The sequence below is a fragment of the Balaenoptera acutorostrata genome, chromosome 5, assembly GCF_949987535.1.
Source record: "Balaenoptera acutorostrata chromosome 5, mBalAcu1.1, whole genome shotgun sequence".
Classification (NCBI taxonomy): domain Eukaryota; kingdom Metazoa; phylum Chordata; class Mammalia; order Artiodactyla; family Balaenopteridae; genus Balaenoptera; species Balaenoptera acutorostrata.
The window spans coordinates 116,073,300-116,086,912 of record NC_080068.1 but is presented as its reverse complement, the minus strand read 5'-3'; the positions used below and the strand labels follow the sequence as shown (position 1 = coordinate 116,086,912).

Here is a 13,613-nt window from a genome sequence, read left to right as displayed (position 1 = left end):
ACAGTAGGACCTTGCTGTTAAATTTTTTTTTTTTGGCTGCACCGTGCAGCTTGTGGGGGATCTTATCTCCTGACCAGGGATCAAACCCATGCCCTCGGCAGTGAAAGCGTGGCGTCCTAACCACTGGACCATCAGGCAATTCCCAAATTATTTTATTTTATTTTTTTGGTCAGCTTTTATGAAATGAACATTATTTTCCTCATCTCTAAATGGGGCTAACACTGCTTCCCCATAGGTTTAATGCAAAGATTAAAAAAGAAAGTGAGGGAATTCAGTGGCAGTCCAGTGGTTAAGGCTCCACGCTTCCACTGCAGGGGGCACGGGTTCCATCCCTGGGCCAGGAACTAAGATCTCACATGGCTCATGACTCATACTAGACTTTCATGAAATTTTAGTATTTATTCCCTTTCCCTGGGGGTGAAGACCATATCTAATGTATATCTAGGTTTCCAGGGCTTCAAAAACTACAGAGACTCAGTAATGTTTGCTGAGTAAATAAATGAATTCCAGAGTTGTATTTGGTCAAAAGTAATATAAGTATATATTTTAACAGTCTTTTCAACTAATACAATTGGTTGTCATTCCTTCCTACCCACAGTATAAATATTGCATCCTAATACTCTGACATGTCTCAAATCAAATTTTTCTCATTTTTATGATTATAGTATTGAAAAGTATACAGATGTCACATAATTTGAGGCATAAATGTTTTCTAATCTTTCAGTTATACTTCCATTTTATATTTTCCTTTATGTAGTCACTGTGAAGTATGTTTATGAAGTGTTTCAATTAAAAGAACTAATGTTTATTTTTTAATGGGATAACTATATTATAATGTTAAGAAAAAGCAGAATATAAAATAGTTCATACAGTATGATAGCAATTATATTTTAAAAAGTCACTGAGGACCAATGATGTTTTTTCCAGAAATAGCAAAAATCCACCCTAAAATTCATATAAAATCTCAAGGGACCCTAAATAATCAAAACAATCTTTAAAAAGAAGAATAAAGTTGGAGGTATCCCACTTTTAGATAAATTGGACTACATCAAAATTAAAAAACTTCTGTGCATCAAAGGACATAATGAAGAGAGTGAAAAGGAAACCCATGGAATGGGGAAAATATTTGCAAATCATATAGCTGATAAGGAGTTAATATCCAGAATATATAAAGAATTCCTACCACCAAACAACAAAAACACAAGAAACCCAACTAAAAAACAAAGGAATTGAACGTTTCTCCAAAGAAGATATACAAATGGCCAATAAGCATATGAAAAGAAGCTCAACATTACTAACCATTAAAGAAATGACAATTAAAATCACAATGAGATACCACCTTACACCCACTAGGATGGCTACTATGAAAAAAAAAAAAGGAACAGAAGAAGTTTTGGCCATGATGTGGAGAAGGTGGAACCCTAGCACGCTGTTGGTGGGAATATAAAATGGTGTAGCTGCTATGGAAAACAGTATGGTGGTTCCTCAAAAAATTAAAAATAGAATAATCATATGATCCAGGAATTCCACTTCTGAGTACATACTCAAAATAATTGAAAGCAGGGGCTTGAAGAGGTATCTGTACACCATATTCATAACAGCACTATTCACAATAGCCAAAAAAAGATGGAAGCAACCTACGTGTCCATTAACAGATAAATGGATAAGCAAAATGTGGTATATACGTACAATGGAATCTTATTCAGCCTTAAAAGGGAAATTCTGACAACTGCTACAACATGGATGAACTTTGAGGACATTGTACTAAGTGAAATAAGCCAGTCACAAAAGGACAAATATTGCATGATTCTACTCACATGAGGTCCCTAGAGTTGTCAAATTCAGAGAGACAGAAAGTAGAATGGCGGTGGCCAGGGGGCGGGTAGAGGGGAGAATGAAAAGTGTTTGTTTAATTGTACAGCGTTTCAGTTTTGCAAGATGAACAGAATTCTGTGGATGGATGGGAGTGATGGTAGCACAACAACGTGAATGTAAGTTAATACCACTAAATGTGTACACGTAAAAATAGTTACAAAAGTAAACTTTATGTGCATTTTACCACAATTTAAGAAAATAATTTAAAAATAATCAGAAGGAAATACACCAAAATATTGAGTCTTTGCCTCTAAGTAATATTTGTTGATTATTTTCCTCTTCTTTTCACATTTTCTACAATGACTATATATAGCTATATCATTAGGAAAAAAGAATTTAATTCAAAAGTTTCACATGAAAACTTACCCAAAATCCGTGTTTATTAGATTTCAATCCACTTCTGATTTAGGAGAACTTCCTAGTTAAAAAAAAAAGTTAAACTCAGAGGCCTCTCTTATAATAAAAGTATAAACACAGTAGGAAATAATCTCTACTCTTTATTTCCTGCATTATGTCATAGGCATTGTTGCATGCTTGCTATCTGAAACATCCGGGTAAGAGAACAAAGGAAACTCATGTTCCTGTGTCCCCAGCGAGAGTGGAGAAGTTACAGTTGGTCATCGCTGTTCCTCACTTTAGATACACGAGGAGGAGGAATATCACATCAAGGAAGACCAGATCCTGTCCAGAGTGCCTAACGGGGTACAAATCTCTTTTGGTCTCCCCCTTACCCCATCCCCTTAAATAGAGGAGGAGGTTTCAAATCTCTCCTTAGACTTCTGAAGCAGTTCAACCATAAAGGAGAGAAACCTCACTATTGCAGGTCTAAACTATCAGGGGTGGTACTACCTGATAATTTTGTTAGGCAGGAAATAGAGAGCCTTTGCAGAAAAAACCCTACTGGATATCTTGTCTCTTGCAGTTCTGAACTTTCATTCACCAACTTTTTAAAAAATCTATTTATTACTTTTGGGGCTTGCCAGAGAGAGGGAATTCCCCTGGTTATTTATACAAACATTTTGCTAAAAGAGTTTGCAATAATAATCACTACTTTTTCATATGTTAACAACGGCAATACAGGACTTCCCTGGTGGTCTAGTGGTTAGGACTCTGCACTTCCACTGAAGGGGGCAAGGGTTCGATCCCTGGTCGGGGAACTAAGATCCCACATGCCTGCTGGGCAGAGTGGCCAGAAAAAAAAAAAAAGGCAATACATTACATTTCATAATGCTTTACATTTTTCAATCACCTTGAAAAATCTCTCAAGGGGCAGCTTAGGTTCCTAGCACCCCGGAACCACCAGTTCTGGATAAGCAGCCTCCTGTGCTTTATTGCCACTTTGGACCTTGTTTTTTCCTTCCTTGTTTAAGCTGCACATCCCTCCCCCCACAGCTCTGAATTTCATGTCATCACCCACTGCCCCTCATTGTTGCTGTCAACTGCCAACTCCCAGGGCATTTAATTCCTGGATCATTACTATTCTCTCCAAACCACCCCTACTCTTGGAGAATTCAACTATATAGTGATGAGGGGTTCTCAGTTCCTTGAAATCGTTTCTTAGAAGATCTTGTCCTTAACCCACCTTTAGGTATTCGTTCCCAAGGTCATACAGCCTACACTTTGTTATGACCAAATTTATTCTTCCATACTTTCAAATTCATGTATTCCACTCTCTGTCCATTACCACACATCTTGTCCCTTTTGAGTCTCCCAAATCCAACAATCCTAATGTTCCACTGGGACTTCTAATCCACTGATCCTATCACCTTTCCATGGACCCTCACCCCCTTTGAGGTCCTGTCTCTTCTTTTTAACCAGCTTAATTTCCATGGTCAATCATGATAATCACCATCCACATACACCTTTGACTCCCTTGTTTTTAATATTTGCATGTCAAAATCACAACTCTAGTTAAATCCAACTTTTACACAGCTGAGCAATGATGGGACAAAAAACATAACTGTGCCACCTGTTCGCTTTAAATTTCTGACTCTGAACCTGTTGGGAAAATTAATAAAGTAGTCTTATTCAGGCTTCAGAGGCAGAAGCAGGCCTCTGCCAGACCTGTGACCCTGCCCGGACCGCGCCGCCCCTGCATGCACACCTAATAACTGCTGCTAGCAAGTCAAGCGGCGCTTATGGTAAGAAAGGGAGTGGGTCTTGGAATTTCTTGAGCCCTGGGGACCTGGCCAGTCCCCCAGGGTCTGGAAAATCTTGTGACTCACATGGTGAAATCAACAGCATTTTTTAAAGTGAATCCAGAGCTGCATTTTTGCACGCAAACTGATGATATCAATTTGCGGCCTGGAATTATAAACAGAAGCCCCCAGAACTCCAATCTGAAGTCTCACCTGTCGGGTGGATGCACGGCCCGGGACCTTTCCCAATTGGGGCTCCAGATTGCTGTCACTCGAGACTTGGCAGCTGCTACTTGGATCTGGAAGTAGGTGTCAGCCCAATTCGGTGACGTATACCCTGTTATGTTTCCCTAATATTCTTGTTTCTTTCCTTCTAATGATTGTATATTGAAATTGAGTTGAATCACCTTTCATTAAAGAATTGATTAAAGCTATTTATGTGAAACGAGTGGCTATTTTGCCAGTGAATCCAATGAACCTTAAAACCGAAAGCAGGCTTTCAGCAAAACAGAACTTCAGCAACTAATGCTGCAATCACACTGCACTTCTTGGGTCCATTCACCTTCCAATCTCTTAGTTGCCTATTTCACACTTTCTCACCCTCCTCTACCCTCATTCTCAGCAATCAGAAGAGGATTTCCACAGACTCCCACCCCCCTCTACCAATCTAACAGCAGCTGCACCCCACACCCTGCCTTCCCATCTGCTGTCAGAGATGAATCACCCATTCTCTTTTTTTTTTCTTTGTGTGTATGTTTAAAAGAAAATCAACAAATGTTTATTGAGATGTCATAGAGTACAAAATAGATTTTTAAATGCTTGAGATAAAAATCAAGGAACTGTTTACGTCAGTAAAAAAATTAACTTTAATATGCTGTCTTTTGTGTATGGAAATGATGGTCTTGATTTACTATCAGTAGGACATTCCCTTTGATTTGTTTACTTAACTAGTGATTAAAAAACTCTTACCTCCTGAAGCAATTAAATGGATAGTGTTGGTCTCACTAACATGTTTGGACCATCTGATTCACACGGAGGTAGATAAATCTGAGAAATGTGAAACTAATAAAAACAGATAATTGCAAAATTACAAAGCACACTGGATGAAACAGGGCTAAAATCACTCGCTTATACTGCTTTGTGAGAGTGTACATTGTAACAACTCTTTTTAATTAATTAATTTTTTTTAACAGTAGGTCATTGTTGGTTATCTATTTTATTTTATTTTTTAAACTTTATTTTATTTATTTTTTATATAGCAGGTTCTTATTAGTTATCTATTTTATACATATTAGTGTATATATGTCAGTTCCAATCTCCCAGTTCATCCCACCACCACCACCCCCGCAGCCACTTTCCCCCCTTGGTGTCCATATGTTTGTTCTCTACATCTGTGTCTCTATTTCTGCCTTGCAAACTGGTTCATCTGTACCATTTTTCTAGATTCCACATATATGCATTAATATACGATACTTGTTTTTCTCTTTCGGACTTACTTCACTCTATATGACAGTCTCTAGGTCCATCCACGTCTCTACAAATGACCCAATTTTGTTCCTTTTTATGGCTGAGTAATATTCCATTGTACATATGTACCACATCTTCTTTATCTATTTGCCTGTCGATGGGCATTTAAGTTGCTTCCATGACCTGGCTATTGTAAACAGTGCTGCAGTGAACATTGGCCCAAAGCCATCTACAGATTCAATGCAATCCCTATCAAATTACCAATGGCATTTTTTACAGAACTAGAACAAAAAAATCTTAAAATTTGTATGGAGATACCAAAAACCCCGAATAGCCAAAGCAATCTTGAGGGAGCTGAAGGAATCAGACTCCCTGACTTCAGGCTATACTACAAAGCTACAGTAATCAAGACAATATGGTACTGGCACAAAAACAGAAACATAGATCAATGGAACAGGATAGAAAGCCCAGAGATAAAGCCACACATCTATGGTCAACTAATCTATGACAAAGGAGGCAAGGATATACAGTGGAGAAGACAGTCTCTTCAGTAAGTGGTGCTGGGAAAAGCGGACAGCTACATGTAAAAGAATGAAATTAGAACACTCCCTAACATCATACACAAAAATAAACTCAAAATGAATTAAAGACCTAAATGTGAGACTGGACACTATAAAACTCTTAGAGGAAAACATAGGAAGAACACTCTTTGACATAAATCACAGCAAGATCTGTTTTGATCCACCTCCTAGAGTAATGGAAATAAACAAAAAACAAAAACAAATGGGACCTAATGAAACGTAAAAGCTTTTGCACAGCAAAGGAAACTATAAACAAGATGAAAAGCAACCCTCAGAATGGGAGAAAATATTTGCAAACTAATCAACGGACAAAGGATTAATCTCCAAAATATATAAACAGCTCATGCAGCTCAATATTAAAAAAACAAACAACCCAATCCAAAAATGGGCAGAAGACCTAAATAGACATCTCTCCAAAGAAGACATACAGATGGCCAAGAGGCACATAAAAAGCTGTTCAACATCACTAATTATCAGAGAAATGCAAATCAAAACTACAATGAGGTATCACCTCACACCGGTTAGAATGGGCATCATCAGAAAATCTAAACAAATGCTGCAGAGGGTGTGGAGAAAACGGAACCCTCTTGCACTGTTGGTGGGAATGTAAATTGATACAGCCACTATGGAGAACAGTATGGAGGCTCCTTAAAAAACTAAAAATAGAACTACCATACGACCCAGCAATCCCACTACTGGGCATGTACCCAGAGAAAACCATAATCCATTCTCTTATCTAAAACCAATCGTTCCATTCACGCAATAATTCTACCCCTCTCTCTACTCAAGCACATTGATGCACGTTTTCTCTCTCCTCTCTCTGCCTCTTACATCACCAAGTTTTTGCTCTCCACTGGCTCATTCTTATCAATTTACAAACAAGCCATTATTTCTTTCACCTTAGGAGAAAAGTCTCCTGACTTCACTTTCGTCAGTACCTATTGCTCTTTGCAGCAAACATTCCTTGAAAGAATCGTTCCTACTTGAGCTTTCAACCTGACTTTTCCCATTCTCTTTTAAATGTACTCCAATCAGACTACTGTTCCATCACTCTACTGAAGCTGCCCTGGTCAAAGTCACTGATAGACTCCACATACCTAAATCCAATGGTCAGTTCCCACTCCTCATCTTAGTTGACCTACCAACAGCATGTGACACAGTCCCTTCCTCCTCTACTGCCCTCCGGGATACCACACTCTCTTGGTTTTCCTACTACCTCACTGATGACTCCTTCTCAGACTTTTCGGTTGGTTGCCCCTCCTCTCCTAGACCCCACCATGTTGGAATGTGCAAAGGCTCAGTCTCTGGCCCTCCTCCTTTCTCAATCTAAATCCACTCCTTGGTGATTTCATTCAGTTCATGGTTTTAAATACCACGTATTGGTTGACAGTCATCTAATTTCTATCTCCAGTTGAAACTTCTCTCTTGAAATTTTCAGAAACATACTTTCAACTGTTTATTTGATATGTGCACTTGGATATCCAATAAGCATCACACTTTCAAGATGTCCACATTGAACTCCTGATCTGCCTCAGCTAATGCCTACACCCTTCCAGGAGAGTGAAATGAAAGACCAGCTCTTAGAAGAGCTGTGCATTCAGAAGAGGCTGAGCGGGAGCAGATGTGGTGACTGGAAGGGATACATATTTTCGGAAAAATTTGGCCAGGGGAACTCCTTGGTTCCCTCATGTTCACTCAGCCTTTCACTTTGTATGTGTGCAGCTTTCAGTCTAAAAAGCTTTTCCTCTGACAACCATGACTTTGGGGAATTACGGTGTTGAGATGCTGTGGAACTTCTGAAATCTGTTGCATAATAAGTAATGCTTTTCTTTTCTTCCACTCTGACTTCCTTTTTCACACACAGTGGCTACTAGCTTGCAAGTGAGAGGTATTACCAGCCTACTGGATGCTTCCCAGTAGCCTTGATCAAGAAGTATTTAAATTATAAGAGTCTTGAAGGTTGTGCCACAGTAATCTTTGATATATTATTTAAGAATTTAGATTTTTGAAACAGTTTATTATTAGGAGAGCAAAAAGTGTTATTGTAGAAAATCTGGAGAACAAATATGGTAAAAAAGAAAATAAGAATTACCTATGGTCTCACTAGTAAATAAGCGCTATAAATATTTTGATATCATTGTTTCTGTGCATGGTTATAATACTTATAATGAAGTTTTAAAAAGTGTAAGTTTTCAAAATTTGAGTATTCTTTGACTATAATTAAGCAGTCTGATTTTTGCCTCTCAATTACGATGCCTACATATATTCAGAAGTGATTTAACAAAACATGGTGACACTGTACATATTTTGGAGGCACTTCCTTTTACTGTGTCCTATGGTTAACTTAAGGATGGTTACTGCATGTGTTATCTTCCGTTTTTCTTTCAGCCTTACTTTGCAACTAGACATCCTTACCACTCTGCCTGCCCCCTACATCCCACCTATCACAGATGACTAATCCCAACCCTCATCAGTGAGTGTTAACCTTTATCAAAGTTTTCCTAAGGAAAGATCTCTCCTAGCGTGTATAGGGCAGGCATAGTGCACTTAATAGCAGGATGCAGGAGCCCGGAGTAAGGCCAGAACCTCCTTTGGAGTTATCTGTTCAAGTCAGGAAGGCACCTGAAGGACAAACACAGCTGCAGGTACTGGGGAAAGTCTGGTCTGGCAGGTATGTCATCTCACTTGGGAGGGATGTGAAGAGACGACTGGCAGAGTTCTGGCAAATGGTTGCAATTAGAGGTGGAGGAAGTGTATTGCATGAGGTAGAGTAATGGACTCACGCTAACAGCACAGCAAAGAGGTGGAAATAATAATTACTACCATTTATTAAACAAATACGACAAATAATAGTACCTGACTCACGAAACTGTAGTACATATTAAATAAGATAATGTATATAAACCTTGTAGCAGTAAGACTGACATAACAGTAGTCCCCCCTTATCCACAGGGGCTCGGTTCTAAGACACCCCAGTGGATGCCTGAAACCGTGAATAGTACTGATGAAATAAAATTTGTATTTTAAAGCAGGACAAGAAAATTTAAGCATAAAATTCTCTCTGTCCGTTTGGGCCTCCTCCCTCCCCCTTTAGCGTGCCGTGTTCATCTGCATTATACATTAACCAGACCTCCCCAAAGGTGGGAATGCCTGCTCGACCGCAAACGTCAATTTTTTTTTCCCTTTCTTCGACACTAGCATTTTCTTCTTAACTTGGTAAGTGAATTTTCGATGACAGTACCGAACCTTATATATACCCTACATACATTACCTATGACAAAGTTTAACTTATAAATTAGGCACAGTAAAAGATTAACAATAACTAATAATAAAATAGAACTGTAATAATATACTGTAAAAGAAGTTACGTGAACGTGGTCTCCCTCTGTCTCTTTCTTTCTCAAAATATCTTACTGTACAAATTTAACGCCTTTCTCTTTTAACTATGCACGAATCATGCACTAGGGCCAAAACTGTTGGAGTTTGAGGTGTGACAGCAAAACTAGTACAAATTTCATTTTCTTTCTTTACAATTTCACGAACAGAAGATTCGTCCTTACCGTAGATCTTAGCAAATTCAGCATACGATTTTTTTCCCTTTCCTTATTAAGTCGAGAACTTTCACCTTTTCACTTAGAGGAAGCACTTTACGGCTACTCTTTGGCATATCCGAATTGCCAGTATCACTACTCGGGCTCTTTAGGGCCACTGTTCGGTAAAGTCAGGGTGACTTGTACGCAGTGCCTGCGTATCAGATACCGCCACAGGCGGCCCGATAACCAAGATGGCCGCGAGGTGACTAATGGGCGGCTACACTCCGCAAACAGACGATCCACGCTATTCACGCCGCAGCCAGACAGCGCGAGATTTCATCACGCTACTCAGAAGGGCGGGCAATTTAAAATTTAGGAATTGTTTACTTCTGAAAATTTTCATTTAATATTTCCGGATGGAGAGTAACTAAAACCACGGAAAGCAAAATCATAGATAAAGGTGGACTACTGTACAGAATATGATCAATAAATATGCATTAACGAATAATGGATACTTATTATTAACTATCTTTATTTAGCATTGGTGAACAGGTTGTCATTCATGGTGAGTAGGAGAGAGACCTGCTTCCATGGCTTCTTAGACTTTTAGATACTGCCTGTTCATGAATTCCCTGAACTCTGTGATCTGTTCACTTCATGTTGGATCCCAACCACACAGTAAGTCTCTTGCTCCCAGGCTCTTTCTATTCATCACACATTAGGTTACCTGGGTTCTAATTCTGGCTCTGTCACAAACCAGTTGTATGAATTTAGGCAAGGCACCTTTCCCTGCTAGACCTCAATTTACTCACCTCTAAAATTAGGGGGGGTTTGGAGATTATCATACTAAATGAAGTAAGTCAGACAGAGAAAGATAAATATCATATGATATCACTTATATGTGGAATCTAAAAAATTATACAAATGAACTTATTTACAAAACAGAAACAGACTCACAGACTTAGAAAACAAACTTATGGTTACCAAAGGGGAAAGGTGGGGGGGAGGGATAAATTAGGAGGTTGGGATTAACATATATACACTACTATATATAAAATAGATAATCAGGGACTTCCCTGGTGGCGCAGTGGTTAAGAATCTGCCTGCCAACGCAGGGGACACGGGTTCGAGCCCTGGTCCGGGAAGATTCCACATGCCGTGGAGCAACTAAGCCCATGCGCCACAACTACTGAGCCTGTGCACTAGAGCCCACGAGCCACAACTACTGAGCCCACGTGCCACAACTATTGAAGCCTGTGCGCCTAGAGCCTGTGCTCCGCAACAAGAGAAGCCACCACAATGAGAAGCCCACGCACCATAACAAAGAGTAGCCCCCTGCTCACCACAATTAGAGAAAGCCCGTATGCAGCAACGAACACCCAATGCAGCCAAAAATTAAAAAAAAAAAAAGATAATCAACAAGGATCTACTGTATAGCACAGGGAACTCTACTCAATACTCTGTAATATCCTATATGGGAAAAGTATCTGAAAAAGAATAGATATATGTATATGCATAACTAAATCACTTTGCTGTACACCTGAAACTAACAAAATACTGTAAATCAACCACACTCCAATACAAAATAATATTTTTTTGATGTTAAGAAAAGAAAAAAAAATTTTTTTAAATAAAATTAGGGGGCGTTGCTAAGGTCTCTAAAGTCCTTTCCAACTCTATGATTCTGTAATGCTATTTCTACCTCTCAAAATCCAGCAGCAAGTAACTGAAGATCAGTGTCGGCCTGGTCTGCTAGCATAGGAGCTACATGGTCTCCACGGGACTTAACTTAAAATTATTTCCTCCCTAGAATGAATTCCCAAAAAGAAATTGCCAATATGACCATTTTAATGGTCACTGGCACATACCATGTTATGTTAACGACTCTGGACTTAGATGATGCTCTCCCCAACTCCCACCCTTCAGCCCCAACCTGACCCCCACTTCAGAGATAATGGTGTCTCAGTGAAACCAGCAAAATGGAGCTATAATGCTTACTCTGGGATAATTCACCCTCTCTATGATTCTTATTTCAAAAAATATTACCTACATGCTGCATCTCTTCAGTTCTATGGCAATTCATGAGGACCGCAGGTCTGATAAAAGTTTGATAAAGTATTTCTTTATCTATCTATATTTTGTACATCTATAATTAGGAATTTCAACAGATTGTATTATCAGTTGAGCTCTGTCACCAAGGACCAGTGAAGTTCAAAGATATTGCACTGGTTCGGAAAATATCCACTTCTCAAACACATTACAGCAGTATTTCCAAAATTTTAGCCATTTACATGCCACCTTAACAATCTCGACCATATCTGCATATTATCTGTAATAGTAGCTATTTAATCATTTCCTTAAAATCAATAGTAAAGTGGCTCACTTTCTTTTTACTTAACATCTTTCTGGGCAATAATATCCATGAAATCATACATTTTAAAAGCTAATTATATTTTTAATTCACATTAAACTAAGCACAACTCAAATTTTCAAAGTTTGGATATGTGACACCTAAAATCAGTAGTTTGTATATCATACTTTGGGCAAATGATATTAATATGTAACTGATATTTAAGCTATGATCATCTCTTTTTGTTCTTCAGACATAGAAGAATGATAGCATCAGATAATATTCTTACTTTTAAATTCATCTATTTCACTGAACTCTGTAAACAGAGCAAATCACAACATCCTGAAAAAATAGATGTCACTGTCAATAACAAGAAACAGAGTCCCCCATATAGAGAGGCAACAAATACAATAAACATAAATATGGAATGAGTTTACAACAAAAGTTTGAATGTCCATTCCTGTTAAAGTTCTTCAACCCATAGAACTTAAAATATCAGGAAATAAAAGCATTTACAATGAACATTTTATTTTGAAAAGCTGTCATTCTCTGCAAAAGATTAAGGGACAGGAAAAGTAGTACATGTGCTGTGTTCTGGGAAAGGGGTCAGTGAAATTCTTTTGGAATGGGAGAAGCCATGGAATTTCAGAAATATTTTGAAATGCACACACTTATTCTTAAGGAAAATTCCAGGTTCTAAACCCAAACTTAGATCACATAGCACTTAAGGGGGGATTGTTACAGCTTAACAAATCAGGCATGCTCATTACACAGTATTATTTTATGTGAGATTTTATAATATCCATCACAATTTACATACAGCTTTTTTTAACTTCAAAAAATAATTTTTTAGAGTTTAAAGTAGTTATTGTCTCCCTACTCATTCAAGTGGATGCTGTAAAATTCTGGAGTCTTGTTGGGGGAAGAACTTGAAGAATTCATCTCAGACTCAAAAAGACATTTGAAGTGGAGAGTAAATTATTGCTAGAATAATTTAAAGTGTTTCGTTTCTTTTGAGGCTGCAGGTTGACAGGATTTGGACAAAGGAGGTGGGAAGAGAGAAGTAAGTTATTTTGGTCAGTGGATATAAAGACTTGACTTGGCTTTTGTTTACATCTGTTGTGTTATCCAAGTGGTAAATTAACCTACACCCACCCTTGCCCAAAATAATGCACACCGTACAGTCATGTAACCTGCTGACACACCACTCAGACGTAGGGGTGCACAGCTTCTGTGGTACAATTACTAATACTCTTTTTGGTTCACTTGAATTTGAGGTCAAGGAGGAAAGAGGAGAAACAACAGAATCTTGAGACTATGATGAAGCATCATGTATAAACTTGTACAGCAACAGTGATTACATGTGAGGAATTAAAAATGTTCTTACAATGAAGTATCAGCCAACCAAAAGCGATTATTGTTTCTCATAAGAGTACTAGCTGCACTAAGTAAAAAGAAGAGGCAGAGGGAGATAGAAGCAAACAGAGATGCCATTATGTTGCGCCACAAAGTCCCCTCCCTTCTGATCCTGCCTCTCTTTGCGCCCCCACCCACCTGCAAATTCCAACAATTCTAAAGGTTTTAATCTGTGGCTTTCCAAAGTCATCTGGACCCCTAATTTTAAATGCTAAAATTGGTTAATGAAAGGACTCTTTTGAATAGAAATACG

General features: G+C 38.4%; 1 protein-coding gene across 4 annotated transcripts in view; it reads right to left on the bottom strand.

Moving 5' to 3' along the window:
* Positions 1–13,613, bottom strand: part of ALPK1 (alpha kinase 1) — a 124,324-nt gene that overhangs the window by 109,276 nt on the left and 1,435 nt on the right. For 3 of the 4 annotated variants that reach the window (XR_009008487.1, XR_451841.2, XM_057547517.1), the window contains exon 2: positions 2,242–2,293. The gene's annotated coding sequence lies outside the window, so the exon portion shown is untranslated. Of the gene's footprint in view, positions 1–2,241; positions 2,294–4,226; positions 4,313–13,613 lie in introns of all 4 variants that reach the window. The other variant, XM_057547518.1, reaches the window with a different exon arrangement.